The sequence below is a fragment of the Lepidochelys kempii genome, chromosome 16, assembly GCF_965140285.1.
Source record: "Lepidochelys kempii isolate rLepKem1 chromosome 16, rLepKem1.hap1, whole genome shotgun sequence".
Classification (NCBI taxonomy): domain Eukaryota; kingdom Metazoa; phylum Chordata; order Testudines; family Cheloniidae; genus Lepidochelys; species Lepidochelys kempii.
The window spans coordinates 2,029,244-2,046,551 of NC_136395.1; positions in this window are offsets into that span (position 1 = coordinate 2,029,244).

Consider the following 17,308-nt stretch of genomic DNA (forward strand, 5'->3'; position numbering starts at 1 on the left):
TGTTTACAGCTCTGTTTGCTAGTTCCTGTGCCGCTGCAGCTGTCTGTGCCGCTACCTTTATAGGACCCCTAGTCAGTGAAGCCCCGCCCCCTAATCAGGGCTCAGCTTCTCTCCCAACACAAAGCCCCTACAAGCCTCTACACAAACAGATACCACCAATACAAAGCCAAACACACACAAATACCTTCTCCTCCAACAGAAAACCCACTCAAACTCCCCTGTTTACAGCTTTGTTTGCTAGCTCCTGTGCCACTGCCTGACTGTCTGCTTCCTTTATAGGACCCCTAGTCAGTGAAGCCCCGCCCCCTAATCAGGGCTCAGCTTCTCTCCCAGCACAAAGCCCCTCCAAGCCTCTAAACATACAGGGACTACCAATAGAAAACCAAACGCACACAAATACCTTCTCCTCCAACAGAACTCCCACTCAAACTCCCCTGTTTACAGCTCTGTTTGCTAGCTCCTGTGCCGCTGCAGCTCTCTGTGCCGCTTCCTGACTGGCTGCTACCTTTATAGGACCCCTAGTCAGTGAAGGCCCACCCCCTAATCAGGGCTCAGCTTCTCTCCCAGCACAAAGCCCCTGCACATACAGATACTGACAATACAAATCCAAACACACACAAATACCTTCTCCTCCAACAGAACTCCAACTCTCCTGTTTACAGCTCTGTTTGCTAGCTCCTGTGCCGCTGCAGCTGTCTTAGCCGCTGCCTGACTGGCTGCTACCTTTATAGGACCCCTAGTCAGTGAAGCCCCGCCCCCTAATCAAAGCTCAGCTTCTCTCCCAGCACCTAGTCCCTCCAAGCCTCTACACATACTGACACTACCAATACAAAAACACACACAAATACCTTCTCCTCCATCAGAACTCCCACTGAAACTACGCTGTTCACAGCTCTGTTTGCTAGCTCCTGTGCCGCTGCCTGACCTGCTGCTACCTTTATAGGACCCCTAGTCAGTGAAGCCCCGCCCCCTGATCAGGGCTCAGCTTCTCTCCCAGCACAAAGCCCCTCCAAGCCTCTACACATACAGATACCACCAATACAAAACCAAACACACACAAATACCTTCTCCTCCAACAGTACTCCCACTCAAACTCCCATGCTTACAGCTCTGTTTGCTAGCTCCTGTGCCGCTGTCTGACTGGCTGCTACCTTTATAGGAACCCTAGTCAGTGAAGCCCCGCCCCCTAATCAGGGCTCAGCTTCTCTCCCAGCACAAAGCCCCTGCACATACAGATACTGACAATACAAAACCAAACACACACAAATACCTTCTCCTCAAGCAGAACTCCCACTCCAACTCCCCTGTTTACAGCTCTGTTTGCTAGCTCCTGTGCCGCTGCCTGACTGGCTGCTACCTTTATAGGACCCCTAGTCAGTGAAGCCCCGCCCCCTAATCAGGGCTCAGCTTCTCTCACAGCACCTAGCCCCTCCAAGACTCTACACATACAGATACTACCAATACAAAACCAAACACACACAAATACCTTCTCCTCCAACAGTACTCCCACTCAAACTCCCCTGCTTACAGCTCTGTTTGCTAGCTCCTGTGCCGCTGTCTGACTGGCTGCTACCTTTATAGGACCCCTAGTCAGTGAAGCCCCGCCCCCTAATCAGGGCTCAGCTTCTCTCCAAGCACAAAGCCCCTACACATACAGATACTACCAATAGAAAGCCAAACACACACAAATAGCTTCTCCTCCAACAGAACTCCCACTCAAACTCCCCTGTTTACAGCTCTGTTTGCTAGCTCCTTTGTCGCTGCAGCTGTCTGTGCTGCTGCCTGACTGGCTGCTACCTTTATAGGACCCCTAGTCAGTGAAGCCCCGCTCCCTAATCAGGGCTCAGCTTCTCTCCCAGCACAAAGCCTCTACACATACAGATACTCCCAATACAAAACCAAACACACACAAATACCTTCTCCTCCAACAGAACTCCCACTCAAACTCCCCTGTTTACAGGTCTGTTTGCTAGCTCCTGTTCCGCTGCCTGACTGGCTGCTACCTTTATAGGACCCCTAGTCAGTGAAGCCCCGCCCCCTAATCAGGGCTCAGCTTGTCTCCAAGCACAAAGCCCCGCCAAACCCCTACACATACAGATACTACCAATACAAAACCATACACACACAAATACCATCTCCTCCAGCAGAAATCCCACTCAAACTCCCCTGTTTACAGCTCTGTTTGCTAGCTCCTGTGCCGCTGCAGCTGTCTGTGCCGCTGCCTGACTGGCTGCTACCTTTATAGGACACCTAGTCAGTTAAGCCCCGCCCCCTAATCAGGGCTCAGCTTCTCTCGCAGCACAAAGCCCCGCCAAACCCCTACATATACAGATACTACCAATACAAAAACACACACAAATATCTTCTCCTCCAACAGAACTCCCACTCACACTCCCCTGTTTACAGCTCTGTTTGCTAGCTCCTGTGCCGCTGCCTGACTGGCTGCTACCTTTATAGGACCCCTCGTCAGTGAAGCCCCGCCCCCTAATCAGGGCTCAGCTTCTCTCCCAGCACAAAGCCCGTACACATACAGATACTACCAATACAAAACCAAACACACACAAATACCTTCTCCTCCAGCGGAACTCCCACTCCAACTCCCCTGTTTACAGCTCTGTTTGCTAGCTCCTGTGCCGCTGCAGCTGTCTTAGCAGCTGCCTGACTGGCTGCTACCTTTATAGGACCCCTAGTCAGTGAAGCCCCGCCCCCTAATCAGGGCTCAGCTTCTCTCCCAGCACAAAGCCCCTACACATACAGGTACTACCAATCCAAACCAAACACACACAAATACCTTCTCCTCCAACAGAACTCCCACTCAAACTCCCCTGTTTACAGCTCTGTTTGCTAGCTCTTGTGCCGCTGCCTGACTGGCTGCTACCTTTATAGGACCCCTAGTCAGTGAAGCCCCGCCCCCTAATCAGGGCTCAGCTTCTCTCCCAGCACAAAGCCCCTACACATACAGATACTGACAATACAAAACCAAAAACACACAAATACCTTCTCCTCCAACAGAACTCCCAATCAAACTGCCCTGTTTACAGGTCTGTTTGCTAGCTCCTGTGCCGCTGCCTGACTGGCTACTACCTTTATAGGACCCCTAGTCAGTGAAGCCCCGCACCCTAATCAGGGCTCAGCTACTCTCCCAGCACAAAGCCCCTCCAAGCCTCTAAACATACAGATACTACCAATACAAAACCATACACACACAAATAACTTCTCCTCCAACAGAACTCCCACACAAACTCCCCTGTTTACAGCTCTGTTTGCTAGCTCCTGTGTCGCTGCAGCTGTCTGTGCTGCTGCCTGACTGGCTGCTACCTTTATAGGACCCCTAGTCAGTGAAGCCCCGCCCCCTAATCAGGGCTCAGCTTCTCTCCCAGCACAAAGCCCCTACACATACAGATACTACCAATACAAACCAAACACACACAAATACCTTCTCCTCCAACAGAACTCCCACTCAAACTCTCCTGTTTACAGCTCTGTTTGCTAGTTCCTGTGCCGCTGCAGCTGTCTGTGCCGCTACCTTTATAGGACCCCTAGTCAGTGAAGCCCCGCCCCCTAATCAGGGCTCAGCTTCTCTCCCAACACAAAGCCCCTACAAGCCTCTACACAAACAGATACCACCAATACAAAGCCAAACACGCACAAATACCTTCTCCTCCAACAGAAAACCCACTCAAACTCCCCTGTTTACAGCTTTGTTTGCTAGCTCCTGTGCCACTGCCTGACTGTCTGCTACCTTTATAGGACCCCTAGTCAGTGAAGCCCCGCCCCCTAATCAGGGCTCAGCTTCTCTCCCAGCACAAAGCCCCTACACGTACAGATACTACCAGTACAAAACCAAACACACACACAAATACCTTCTCCTCCAACAGAACTCCCACTCAAACTCCCCTGTTTACAGCTCTGTTTGCTAGCTCCTGTGCCGCTGCCTGACTGGCTGCTACCTTTATAGGACCCCTAGTCAGTGAAGCCCCGCCCCCTAATCAGGGCTCAGCTTCTCTCCCAGCACCTAGTCCCTCCAAGCCTCTACACATACTGACACTACCAATACAAAAACACACACAAATACCTTCTCCTCCATCAGAACTCCCACTGAAACTACGCTGTTCACAGCTCTGTTTGCTAGCTCCTGTGCCGCTGCCTGACCTGCTGCTACCTTTATAGGACCCCTAGTCAGTGAAGCCCCGCCCCCTGATCAGGGCTCAGCTTCTCTCCCAGCACAAAGCCCCTCCAAGCCTCTACACATACAGATACCACCAATACAAAACCAAACACACACAAATACCTTCTCCTCCAACAGGACTCCCACTCAAACTCCCATGCTTACAGCTCTGTTTGCTAGCTCCTGTGCCGCTGTCTGACTGGCTGCTACCTTTATAGGAACCCTAGTCAGTGAAGCCCCGCCCCCTAATCAGGGCTCAGCTTCTCTCCCAGCACAAAGCCCCTGCACATACAGATACTGACAATACAAAACCAAACACACACAAATACCTTCTCCTCAAGCAGAACTCCCACTCCAACTCCCCTGTTTACAGCTCTGTTTGCTAGCTCCTGTGCCGCTGCCTGACTGGCTGCTACCTTTATAGGACCCCTAGTCAGTGAAGCCCCGCCCCCTAATCAGGGCTCAGCTTCTCTCACAGCACCTAGCCCCTCCAAGACTCTACACATACAGATACTACCAATACAAAACCAAACACACACAAATACCTTCTCCTCCAACAGTACTCCCACTCAAACTCCCCTGCTTACAGCTCTGTTTGCTAGCTCCTGTGCCGCTGTCTGACTGGCTGCTACCTTTATAGGACCCCTAGTCAGTGAAGCCCCGCCCCCTAATCAGGGCTCAGCTTCTCTCCAAGCACAAAGCCCCTACACATACAGATACTACCAATAGAAAGCCAAACACACACAAATAGCTTCTCCTCCAACAGAACTCCCACTCAAACTCCCCTGTTTACAGCTCTGTTTGCTAGCTCCTTTGTCGCTGCAGCTGTCTGTGCTGCTGCCTGACTGGCTGCTACCTTTATAGGACCCCTAGTCAGTGAAGCCCCGCTCCCTAATCAGGGCTCAGCTTCTCTCCCAGCACAAAGCCTCTACACATACAGATACTCCCAATACAAAACCAAACACACACAAATACCTTCTCCTCCAACAGAACTCCCACTCAAACTCCCCTGTTTACAGGTCTGTTTGCTAGCTCCTGTTCCGCTGCCTGACTGGCTGCTACCTTTATAGGACCCCTAGTCAGTGAAGCCCCGCCCCCTAATCAGGGCTCAGCTTGTCTCCAAGCACAAAGCCCCGCCAAACCCCTACACATACAGATACTACCAATACAAAACCATACACACACAAATACCATCTCCTCCAGCAGAAATCCCACTCAAACTCCCCTGTTTACAGCTCTGTTTGCTAGCTCCTGTGCCGCTGCAGCTGTCTGTGCCGCTGCCTGACTGGCTGCTACCTTTATAGGACACCTAGTCAGTTAAGCCCCGCCCCCTAATCAGGGCTCAGCTTCTCTCGCAGCACAAAGCCCCGCCAAACCCCTACATATACAGATACTACCAATACAAAAACACACACAAATATCTTCTCCTCCAACAGAACTCCCACTCACACTCCCCTGTTTACAGCTCTGTTTGCTAGCTCCTGTGCCGCTGCCTGACTGGCTGCTACCTTTATAGGACCCCTCGTCAGTGAAGCCCCGCCCCCTAATCAGGGCTCAGCTTCTCTCCCAGCACAAAGCCCGTACACATACAGATACTACCAATACAAAACCAAACACACACAAATACCTTCTCCTCCAGCGGAACTCCCACTCCAACTCCCCTGTTTACAGCTCTGTTTGCTAGCTCCTGTGCCGCTGCAGCTGTCTTAGCAGCTGCCTGACTGGCTGCTACCTTTATAGGACCCCTAGTCAGTGAAGCCCCGCCCCCTAATCAGGGCTCAGCTTCTCTCCCAGCACAAAGCCCCTACACATACAGGTACTACCAATCCAAACCAAACACACACAAATACCTTCTCCTCCAACAGAACTCCCACTCAAACTCCCCTGTTTACAGCTCTGTTTGCTAGCTCTTGTGCCGCTGCCTGACTGGCTGCTACCTTTATAGGACCCCTAGTCAGTGAAGCCCCGCCCCCTAATCAGGGCTCAGCTTCTCTCCCAGCACAAAGCCCCTACACATACAGATACTGACAATACAAAACCAAAAACACACAAATACCTTCTCCTCCAACAGAACTCCCAATCAAACTGCCCTGTTTACAGGTCTGTTTGCTAGCTCCTGTGCCGCTGCCTGACTGGCTACTACCTTTATAGGACCCCTAGTCAGTGAAGCCCCGCACCCTAATCAGGGCTCAGCTACTCTCCCAGCACAAAGCCCCTCCAAGCCTCTAAACATACAGATACTACCAATACAAAACCATACACACACAAATAACTTCTCCTCCAACAGAACTCCCACACAAACTCCCCTGTTTACAGCTCTGTTTGCTAGCTCCTGTGTCGCTGCAGCTGTCTGTGCTGCTGCCTGACTGGCTGCTACCTTTATAGGACCCCTAGTCAGTGAAGCCCCGCCCCCTAATCAGGGCTCAGCTTCTCTCCCAGCACAAAGCCCCTACACATACAGATACTACCAATACAAACCAAACACACACAAATACCTTCTCCTCCAACAGAACTCCCACTCAAACTCTCCTGTTTACAGCTCTGTTTGCTAGTTCCTGTGCCGCTGCAGCTGTCTGTGCCGCTACCTTTATAGGACCCCTAGTCAGTGAAGCCCCGCCCCCTAATCAGGGCTCAGCTTCTCTCCCAACACAAAGCCCCTACAAGCCTCTACACAAACAGATACCACCAATACAAAGCCAAACACGCACAAATACCTTCTCCTCCAACAGAAAACCCACTCAAACTCCCCTGTTTACAGCTTTGTTTGCTAGCTCCTGTGCCACTGCCTGACTGTCTGCTACCTTTATAGGACCCCTAGTCAGTGAAGCCCCGCCCCCTAATCAGGGCTCAGCTTCTCTCCCAGCACAAAGCCCCTACACATACAGATACTACCAGTAAAAAACCAAACACACACACAAATACCTTCTCCTCCAACAGAACTCCCACTCAAACTCCCCTGTTTACAGCTCTGTTTGCTAGCTCCTGTGCCGCTGCCTGACTGGCTGCTACCTTTATAGGACCCCTAGTCAGTGAAGCCCCGCCCCCTAATCAGGGCTCAGCTTCTCTCCCAGCACAAAGCCCCTACACATACAGATACTACCAATACAAACCAAACACACACAAATACCTTCTCCTCCAACAGAACTCCCACTCAAACTCTCCTGTTTACAGCTCTGTTTGCTAGTTCCTGTGCCGCTGCAGCTGTCTGTGCCGCTACCTTTATAGGACCCCTAGTCAGTGAAGCCCCGCCCCCTAATCAGGGCTCAGCTTCTCTCCCAACACAAAGCCCCTACAAGCCTCTACACAAACAGATACCACCAATACAAAGCCAAACACGCACACATACCTTCTCCTCCAACAGAAAACCCACTCAAACTCCCCTGTTTACAGCTTTGTTTGCTAGCTCCTTTGTCGCTGCAGCTGTCTGTGCTGCTGCCTGACTGGCTGCTACCTTTATAGGACCCCTAGTCAGTGAAGCCCCGCTCCCTAATCAGGGCTCAGCTTCTCTCCCAGCACAAAGCCTCTACACATACAGATACTCCCAATACAAAACCAAACACACACAAATACCTTCTCCTCCAACAGAACTCCCACTCAAACTCCCCTGTTTACAGGTCTGTTTGCTAGCTCCTGTTCCGCTGCCTGACTGGCTGCTACCTTTATAGGACCCCTAGTCAGTGAAGCCCCGCCCCCTAATCAGGGCTCAGCTTGTCTCCAAGCACAAAGCCCCGCCAAACCCCTACACATACAGATACTACCAATACAAAACCATACACACACAAATACCATCTCCTCCAGCAGAAATCCCACTCAAACTCCCCTGTTTACAGCTCTGTTTGCTAGCTCCTGTGCCGCTGCAGCTGTCTGTGCCGCTGCCTGACTGGCTGCTACCTTTATAGGACACCTAGTCAGTTAAGCCCCGCCCCCTAATCAGGGCTCAGCTTCTCTCGCAGCACAAAGCCCCGCCAAACCCCTACATATACAGATACTACCAATACAAAAACACACACAAATATCTTCTCCTCCAACAGAACTCCCACTCACACTCCCCTGTTTACAGCTCTGTTTGCTAGCTCCTGTGCCGCTGCCTGACTGGCTGCTACCTTTATAGGACCCCTCGTCAGTGAAGCCCCGCCCCCTAATCAGGGCTCAGCTTCTCTCCCAGCACAAAGCCCGTACACATACAGATACTACCAATACAAAACCAAACACACACAAATACCTTCTCCTCCAGCGGAACTCCCACTCCAACTCCCCTGTTTACAGCTCTGTTTGCTAGCTCCTGTGCCGCTGCAGCTGTCTTAGCAGCTGCCTGACTGGCTGCTACCTTTATAGGACCCCTAGTCAGTGAAGCCCCGCCCCCTAATCAGGGCTCAGCTTCTCTCCCAGCACAAAGCCCCTACACATACAGGTACTACCAATCCAAACCAAACACACACAAATACCTTCTCCTCCAACAGAACTCCCACTCAAACTCCCCTGTTTACAGCTCTGTTTGCTAGCTCTTGTGCCGCTGCCTGACTGGCTGCTACCTTTATAGGACCCCTAGTCAGTGAAGCCCCGCCCCCTAATCAGGGCTCAGCTTCTCTCCCAGCACAAAGCCCCTACACATACAGATACTGACAATACAAAACCAAAAACACACAAATACCTTCTCCTCCAACAGAACTCCCAATCAAACTGCCCTGTTTACAGGTCTGTTTGCTAGCTCCTGTGCCGCTGCCTGACTGGCTACTACCTTTATAGGACCCCTAGTCAGTGAAGCCCCGCACCCTAATCAGGGCTCAGCTACTCTCCCAGCACAAAGCCCCTCCAAGCCTCTAAACATACAGATACTACCAATACAAAACCATACACACACAAATAACTTCTCCTCCAACAGAACTCCCACACAAACTCCCCTGTTTACAGCTCTGTTTGCTAGCTCCTGTGTCGCTGCAGCTGTCTGTGCTGCTGCCTGACTGGCTGCTACCTTTATAGGACCCCTAGTCAGTGAAGCCCCGCCCCCTAATCAGGGCTCAGCTTCTCTCCCAGCACAAAGCCCCTACACATACAGATACTACCAATACAAACCAAACACACACAAATACCTTCTCCTCCAACAGAACTCCCACTCAAACTCTCCTGTTTACAGCTCTGTTTGCTAGTTCCTGTGCCGCTGCAGCTGTCTGTGCCGCTACCTTTATAGGACCCCTAGTCAGTGAAGCCCCGCCCCCTAATCAGGGCTCAGCTTCTCTCCCAACACAAAGCCCCTACAAGCCTCTACACAAACAGATACCACCAATACAAAGCCAAACACGCACAAATACCTTCTCCTCCAACAGAAAACCCACTCAAACTCCCCTGTTTACAGCTTTGTTTGCTAGCTCCTGTGCCACTGCCTGACTGTCTGCTACCTTTATAGGACCCCTAGTCAGTGAAGCCCCGCCCCCTAATCAGGGCTCAGCTTCTCTCCCAGCACAAAGCCCCTACACATACAGATACTACCAGTACAAAACCAAACACACACACAAATACCTTCTCCTCCAACAGAACTCCCACTCAAACTCCCCTGTTTACAGCTCTGTTTGCTAGCTCCTGTGCCGCTGCAGCTGTCTTAGCCGCTGCCTGACTGGCTGCTACCTTTATAGGACCCCTAGTCAGTGAAGCCCCGCCCCCTAATCAGGGCTCAGCTTCTCTCCCAGCACCTAGTCCCTCCAAGCCTCTACACATACTGACACTACCAATACAAAAACAGACACAAATACCTTCTCCTCCATCAGAACTCCCACTGAAACTACGCTGTTCACAGCTCTGTTTGCTAGCTCCTGTGCCGCTGCCTGACCTGCTGCTACCTTTATAGGACCCCTAGTCAGTGAAGCCCCGCCCCCTGATCAGGGCTCAGCTTCTCTCCCAGCACAAAGCCCCTCCAAGCCTCTACACATACAGATACCACCAATACAAAACCAAACACACACAAATACCTTCTCCTCCAACAGTACTCCCACTCAAACTCCCCTGCTTACAGCTCTGTTTGCTAGCTCCTGTGCCGCTCTCTGACTGGCTGCTACCTTTATAGGACCCCTAGTCAGTGAAGCCCCGCCCCCTAATCAGGGCTCAGCTTCTCTCCAAGCACAAAGCCCCTACACATACAGATACTACCAATACAAAGCCAAACACACACAAATACCTTCTCCTCCAACAGAACTCCCACTCAAACTCCCCTGTTTACAGCTCTGTTTGCTAGCTCCTGTGCCGCTGCAGCTGTCTTAGCAGCTGCCTGACTGGCTGCTACCTTTATAGGACCCCTAGTCAGTGAAGCCCCGCCCCCTAATCAGGGCTCAGCTTCTCTCCCAGCACAAAGCCCCTGCACATACAGATACTGACAATACAAAACCAAACACACACAAATACCTTCTCCTCAAGCAGAACTCCCACTCCAACTCCCCTGTTTACAGCTCTGTTTGCTAGCTCCTGTGCCGCTGTCTGACTGGCTGCTACCTTTATAGGACCCCTAGTCAGTGAAGCCCCGCCCCCTAATCAGGGCTCAGCTTCTCTCCCAGCACAAAGCCGCTACACATACAGATACTACCAATACAAAAACCAACACACACACACAAATACCTTCTCCTCCAACAGAACTCCCACTCAAACTCCCCTGTTTACAGCTCTGTTTGCTAGCTCCTGTGCCGCTGCAGCTGACTGTGCCGCTGCCTGACTGGCTGCTCCCTTTATAGGACCCCTAGTCAGTGAAGCCCCGCCCCCTAATCAGGGCTCAGCTTCTCTCCCAGCACAAAGCCCCTACACATACATATACTACCAATACAAAACCAAACACACACAAATAACTTCTCCTCCAACAGAACTCCCACACAAACTCCCCTGTTTACAGCTCTGTTTGCTAGCTCCTGTGTCGCTGCAGCTGTCTGTGCCGCTACCTTTATAGGACCCCTAGTCAGTGAAGCCCCGCCCCCTAATCAGGGCTCAGCTTCTCTCCCAACACAAAGCCCCTACAAGCCTCTACACAAACAGATACCAACAATACAAAGCCAAACACACACAAATAGCTTCTCCTCCAACAGAAAACCCACTCAAACTCCCCTGTTTACAGCTTTGTTTGCTAGCTCCTGTGCCGCTGTCTGACTGTCTGCTACCTTTATAGGACCCCTAGTCAGTGAAGCCCCGCCCCCTAATCAGGGCTCAGCTTCTCTCCCAGCACAAAGCCCCTCCAAGCCTCTAAACATACAGGGACTACCAATAGAAAACCAAACACACACAAATACCTTCTCCTCCAACAGAACTCCCACTCAAACTCCCCTGTTTACAGCTTTGTTTGCTAGCTCCTGTGCCACTGCCTGACTGTCTGCTACCTTTATAGGACCCCTAGTCAGTGAAGCCCCGCCCCCTAATCAGGGCTCAGCTTCTCTCCCAGCACAAAGCCCCTACACGTACAGATACTACCAGTACAAAACCAAACACACACAAAAATACCTTCTCCTACAACAGAACTCCCACTCCAACTCCCCTGTTTACAGCTCTGTTTGCTAGCACCTGTGCTGCTGCAGCTGTCTGTGCCGCTGCATGACTGGCTGCTACCTTCATAGGACCCCTAGTCAGTGAAGCCCCGCCCCCTACTCAGGGCTCAGCTTCTCTCCCAGCACAAAGCCCCTACACATACAGATACTACCAATACAAAACCAAACACACACAAATAGCTTCTCCTCCAACAGAACTCCCACGCAAACTCCCCTGTTTACAGCTCTGTTTGCTAGCTCCTGTGCCGCTGCCTGACTGGCTGCTACCTTTATAGGACCCCTAGTCAGTGAAGCCCCGCCCCCTAATCAGTGCTCAGCTTCTCTCCCAGCACAAAGCCCCTCCAAGCCTCTACACATACAGATACTACCAATACAAAACCCAAAACACACAAATACCTTCTCCTCCAACAGAACTCCCACACAAACTCCCCTGTTTACAGCTCTGTTTGCTAGCTCCTGTGTCGCTGCAGCTGTCTGTGCTGCTGCCTGACTGGCTGCTACCTTTATAGGACCCCTAGTCAGTGAAGCCCCGCCCCCTAATCAGGGCTCAGCTTCTCTCCCAGCACAAAGCCTTTACACATACAGATACTAGCAATACAAAACCAAACACACACACACACAGACCTTCTCCTCCAACTGAACTCCCACTCAAACTCTCCTGTTTACAGCTCTGTTTGCTAGTTCCTGTGCCGCTGCAGCTGTCTGTGCCGCTACCTTTATAGGACCCCTAGTCAGTGAAGCCCCGCCCCCTAATCAGGGCTCAGCTTCTCTCCCAACACAAAGCCCCTACAAGCCTCTACACAAACAGATACCACCAATACAAAGCCAAACACACACAAATACCTTCTCCTCCAACAGAAAACCCACTCAAACTCCCCTGTTTACAGCTTTGTTTGCTAGCTCCTGTGCCACTGCCTGACTGTCTGCTTCCTTTATAGGACCCCTAGTCAGTGAAGCCCCGCCCCCTAATCAGGGCTCAGCTTCTCTCCCAGCACAAAGCCCCTCCAAGCCTCTAAACATACAGGGACTACCAATAGAAAACCAAACGCACACAAATACCTTCTCCTCCAACAGAACTCCCACTCAAACTCCCCTGTTTACAGCTCTGTTTGCTAGCTCCTGTGCCGCTGCAGCTCTCTGTGCCGCTTCCTGACTGGCTGCTACCTTTATAGGACCCCTAGTCAGTGAAGGCCCACCCCCTAATCAGGGCTCAGCTTCTCTCCCAGCACAAAGCCCCTGCACATACAGATACTGACAATACAAATCCAAACACACACAAATACCTTCTCCTCCAACAGAACTCCAACTCTCCTGTTTACAGCTCTGTTTGCTAGCTCCTGTGCCGCTGCAGCTGTCTTAGCCGCTGCCTGACTGGCTGCTACCTTTATAGGACCCCTAGTCAGTGAAGCCCCGCCCCCTAATCAAAGCTCAGCTTCTCTCCCAGCACCTAGTCCCTCCAAGCCTCTACACATACTGACACTACCAATACAAAAACACACACAAATACCTTCTCCTCCATCAGAACTCCCACTGAAACTACGCTGTTCACAGCTCTGTTTGCTAGCTCCTGTGCCGCTGCCTGACCTGCTGCTACCTTTATAGGACCCCTAGTCAGTGAAGCCCCGCCCCCTGATCAGGGCTCAGCTTCTCTCCCAGCACAAAGCCCCTCCAAGCCTCTACACATACAGATACCACCAATACAAAACCAAACACACACAAATACCTTCTCCTCCAACAGTACTCCCACTCAAACTCCCATGCTTACAGCTCTGTTTGCTAGCTCCTGTGCCGCTGTCTGACTGGCTGCTACCTTTATAGGAACCCTAGTCAGTGAAGCCCCGCCCCCTAATCAGGGCTCAGCTTCTCTCCCAGGACAAAGCCCCTGCACATACAGATACTGACAATACAAAACCAAACACACACAAATACCTTCTCCTCAAGCAGAACTCCCACTCCAACTCCCCTGTTTACAGCTCTGTTTGCTAGCTCCTGTGCCGCTGCCTGACTGGCTGCTACCTTTATAGGACCCCTAGTCAGTGAAGCCCCGCCCCCTAATCAGGGCTCAGCTTCTCTCACAGCACCTAGCCCCTCCAAGACTCTACACATACAGATACTACCAATACAAAACCAAACACACACAAATACCTTCTCCTCCAACAGTACTCCCACTCAAACTCCCCTGCTTACAGCTCTGTTTGCTAGCTCCTGTGCCGCTGTCTGACTGGCTGCTACCTTTATAGGACCCCTAGTCAGTGAAGCCCCGCCCCCTAATCAGGGCTCAGCTTCTCTCCAAGCACAAAGCCCCTACACATACAGATACTACCAATAGAAAGCCAAACACACACAAATAGCTTCTCCTCCAACAGAACTCCCACTCAAACTCCCCTGTTTACAGCTCTGTTTGCTAGCTCCTTTGTCGCTGCAGCTGTCTGTGCTGCTGCCTGACTGGCTGCTACCTTTATAGGACCCCTAGTCAGTGAAGCCCCGCTCCCTAATCAGGGCTCAGCTTCTCTCCCAGCACAAAGCCTCTACACATACAGATACTCCCAATACAAAACCAAACACACACAAATACCTTCTCCTCCAACAGAACTCCCACTCAAACTCCCCTGTTTACAGGTCTGTTTGCTAGCTCCTGTTCCGCTGCCTGACTGGCTGCTACCTTTATAGGACCCCTAGTCAGTGAAGCCCCGCCCCCTAATCAGGGCTCAGCTTGTCTCCAAGCACAAAGCCCCGCCAAACCCCTACACATACAGATACTACCAATACAAAACCATACACACACAAATACCATCTCCTCCAGCAGAAATCCCACTCAAACTCCCCTGTTTACAGCTCTGTTTGCTAGCTCCTGTGCCGCTGCAGCTGTCTGTGCCGCTGCCTGACTGGCTGCTACCTTTATAGGACACCTAGTCAGTTAAGCCCCGCCCCCTAATCAGGGCTCAGCTTCTCTCGCAGCACAAAGCCCCGCCAAACCCCTACATATACAGATACTACCAATACAAAAACACACACAAATATCTTCTCCTCCAACAGAACTCCCACTCACACTCCCCTGTTTACAGCTCTGTTTGCTAGCTCCTGTGCCGCTGCCTGACTGGCTGCTACCTTTATAGGACCCCTCGTCAGTGAAGCCCCGCCCCCTAATCAGGGCTCAGCTTCTCTCCCAGCACAAAGCCCGTACACATACAGATACTACCAATACAAAACCAAACACACACAAATACCTTCTCCTCCAGCGGAACTCCCACTCCAACTCCCCTGTTTACAGCTCTGTTTGCTAGCTCCTGTGCCGCTGCAGCTGTCTTAGCAGCTGCCTGACTGGCTGCTACCTTTATAGGACCCCTAGTCAGTGAAGCCCCGCCCCCTAATCAGGGCTCAGCTTCTCTCCCAGCACAAAGCCCCTACACATACAGATACTGACAATACAAAACCAAAAACACACAAATACCTTCTCCTCCAACAGAACTCCCAATCAAACTGCCCTGTTTACAGGTCTGTTTGCTAGCTCCTGTGCCGCTGCCTGACTGGCTACTACCTTTATAGGACCCCTAGTCAGTGAAGCCCCGCACCCTAATCAGGGCTCAGCTACTCTCCCAGCACAAAGCCCCTCCAAGCCTCTAAACATACAGATACTACCAATACAAAACCATACACACACAAATAACTTCTCCTCCAACAGAACTCCCACACAAACTCCCCTGTTTACAGCTCTGTTTGCTAGCTCCTGTGTCGCTGCAGCTGTCTGTGCTGCTGCCTGACTGGCTGCTACCTTTATAGGACCCCTAGTCAGTGAAGCCCCGCCCCCTAATCAGGGCTCAGCTTCTCTCCCAGCACAAAGCCCCTACACATACAGATACTACCAATACAAACCAAACACACACAAATACCTTCTCCTCCAACAGAACTCCCACTCAAACTCTCCTGTTTACAGCTCTGTTTGCTAGTTCCTGTGCCGCTGCAGCTGTCTGTGCCGCTACCTTTATAGGACCCCTAGTCAGTGAAGCCCCGCCCCCTAATCAGGGCTCAGCTTCTCTCCCAACACAAAGCCCCTACAAGCCTCTACACAAACAGATACCACCAATACAAAGCCAAACACGCACAAATACCTTCTCCTCCAACAGAAAACCCACTCAAACTCCCCTGTTTACAGCTTTGTTTGCTAGCTCCTGTGCCACTGCCTGACTGTCTGCTACCTTTATAGGACCCCTAGTCAGTGAAGCCCCGCCCCCTAATCAGGGCTCAGCTTCTCTCCCAGCACAAAGCCCCTACACATACAGATACTACCAGTACAAAACCAAACACACACACAAATACCTTCTCCTCCAACAGAACTCCCACTCAAACTCCCCTGTTTACAGCTCTGTTTGCTAGCTCCTGTGCCGCTGCCTGACTGGCTGCTACCTTTATAGGACCCCTAGTCAGTGAAGCCCCGCCCCCTAATCAGGGCTCAGCTTCTCTCCCAGCACAAAGCCCCTACACATACAGATACTACCAATACAAACCAAACACACACAAATACCTTCTCCTCCAACAGAACTCCCACTCAAACTCTCCTGTTTACAGCTCTGTTTGCTAGTTCCTGTGCCGCTGCAGCTGTCTGTGCCGCTACCTTTATAGGACCCCTAGTCAGTGAAGCCCCGCCCCCTAATCAGGGCTCAGCTTCTCTCCCAACACAAAGCCCCTACAAGCCTCTACACAAACAGATACCACCAATACAAAGCCAAACACGCACACATACCTTCTCCTCCAACAGAAAACCCACTCAAACTCCCCTGTTTACAGCTTTGTTTGCTAGCTCCTGTGCCACTGCCTGACTGTCTGCTACCTTTATAGGACCCCTAGTCAGTGAAGCCCCGCCCCCTAATCAGGGCTCAGCTTCTCTCCCAGCACAAAGCCCCTACACGTACAGATACTACCAGTACAAAACCAAACACACACACAAATACCTTCTCCTCCAACAGAACTCCCACTCAAACTCCCCTGTTTACAGCTCTGTTTGCTAGCTCCTGTGCCGCTGCCTGACTGGCTGCTACCTTTATAGGACCCCTAGTCAGTGAAGCCCCGCCCCCTAATCAGGGCTCAGCTTCTCTCCCAGCACCTAGTCCCTCCAAGCCTCTACACATACTGACACTACCAATACAAAAACACACACAAATACCTTCTCCTCCATCAGAACTCCCACTGAAACTACGCTGTTCACAGCTCTGTTTGCTAGCTCCTGTGCCGCTGCCTGACCTGCTGCTACCTTTATAGGACCCCTAGTCAGTGAAGCCCCGCCCCCTGATCAGGGCTCAGCTTCTCTCCCAGCACAAAGCCCCTCCAAGCCTCTACACATACAGATACCACCAATACAAAACCAAACACACACAAATACCTTCTCCTCCAACAGTACTCCCACTCAAACTCCCATGCTTACAGCTCTGTTTGCTAGCTCCTGTGCCGCTGTCTGACTGGCTGCTACCTTTATAGGAACCCTAGTAAGTGAAGCCCCGCCCCCTAATCAGGGCTCAGCTTCTCTCCCAGCACAAAGCCCCTGCACATACAGATACTGACAATACAAAACCAAACACACACAAATACCTTCTCCTCAAGCAGAACTCCCACTCCAACTCCCCTGTTTACA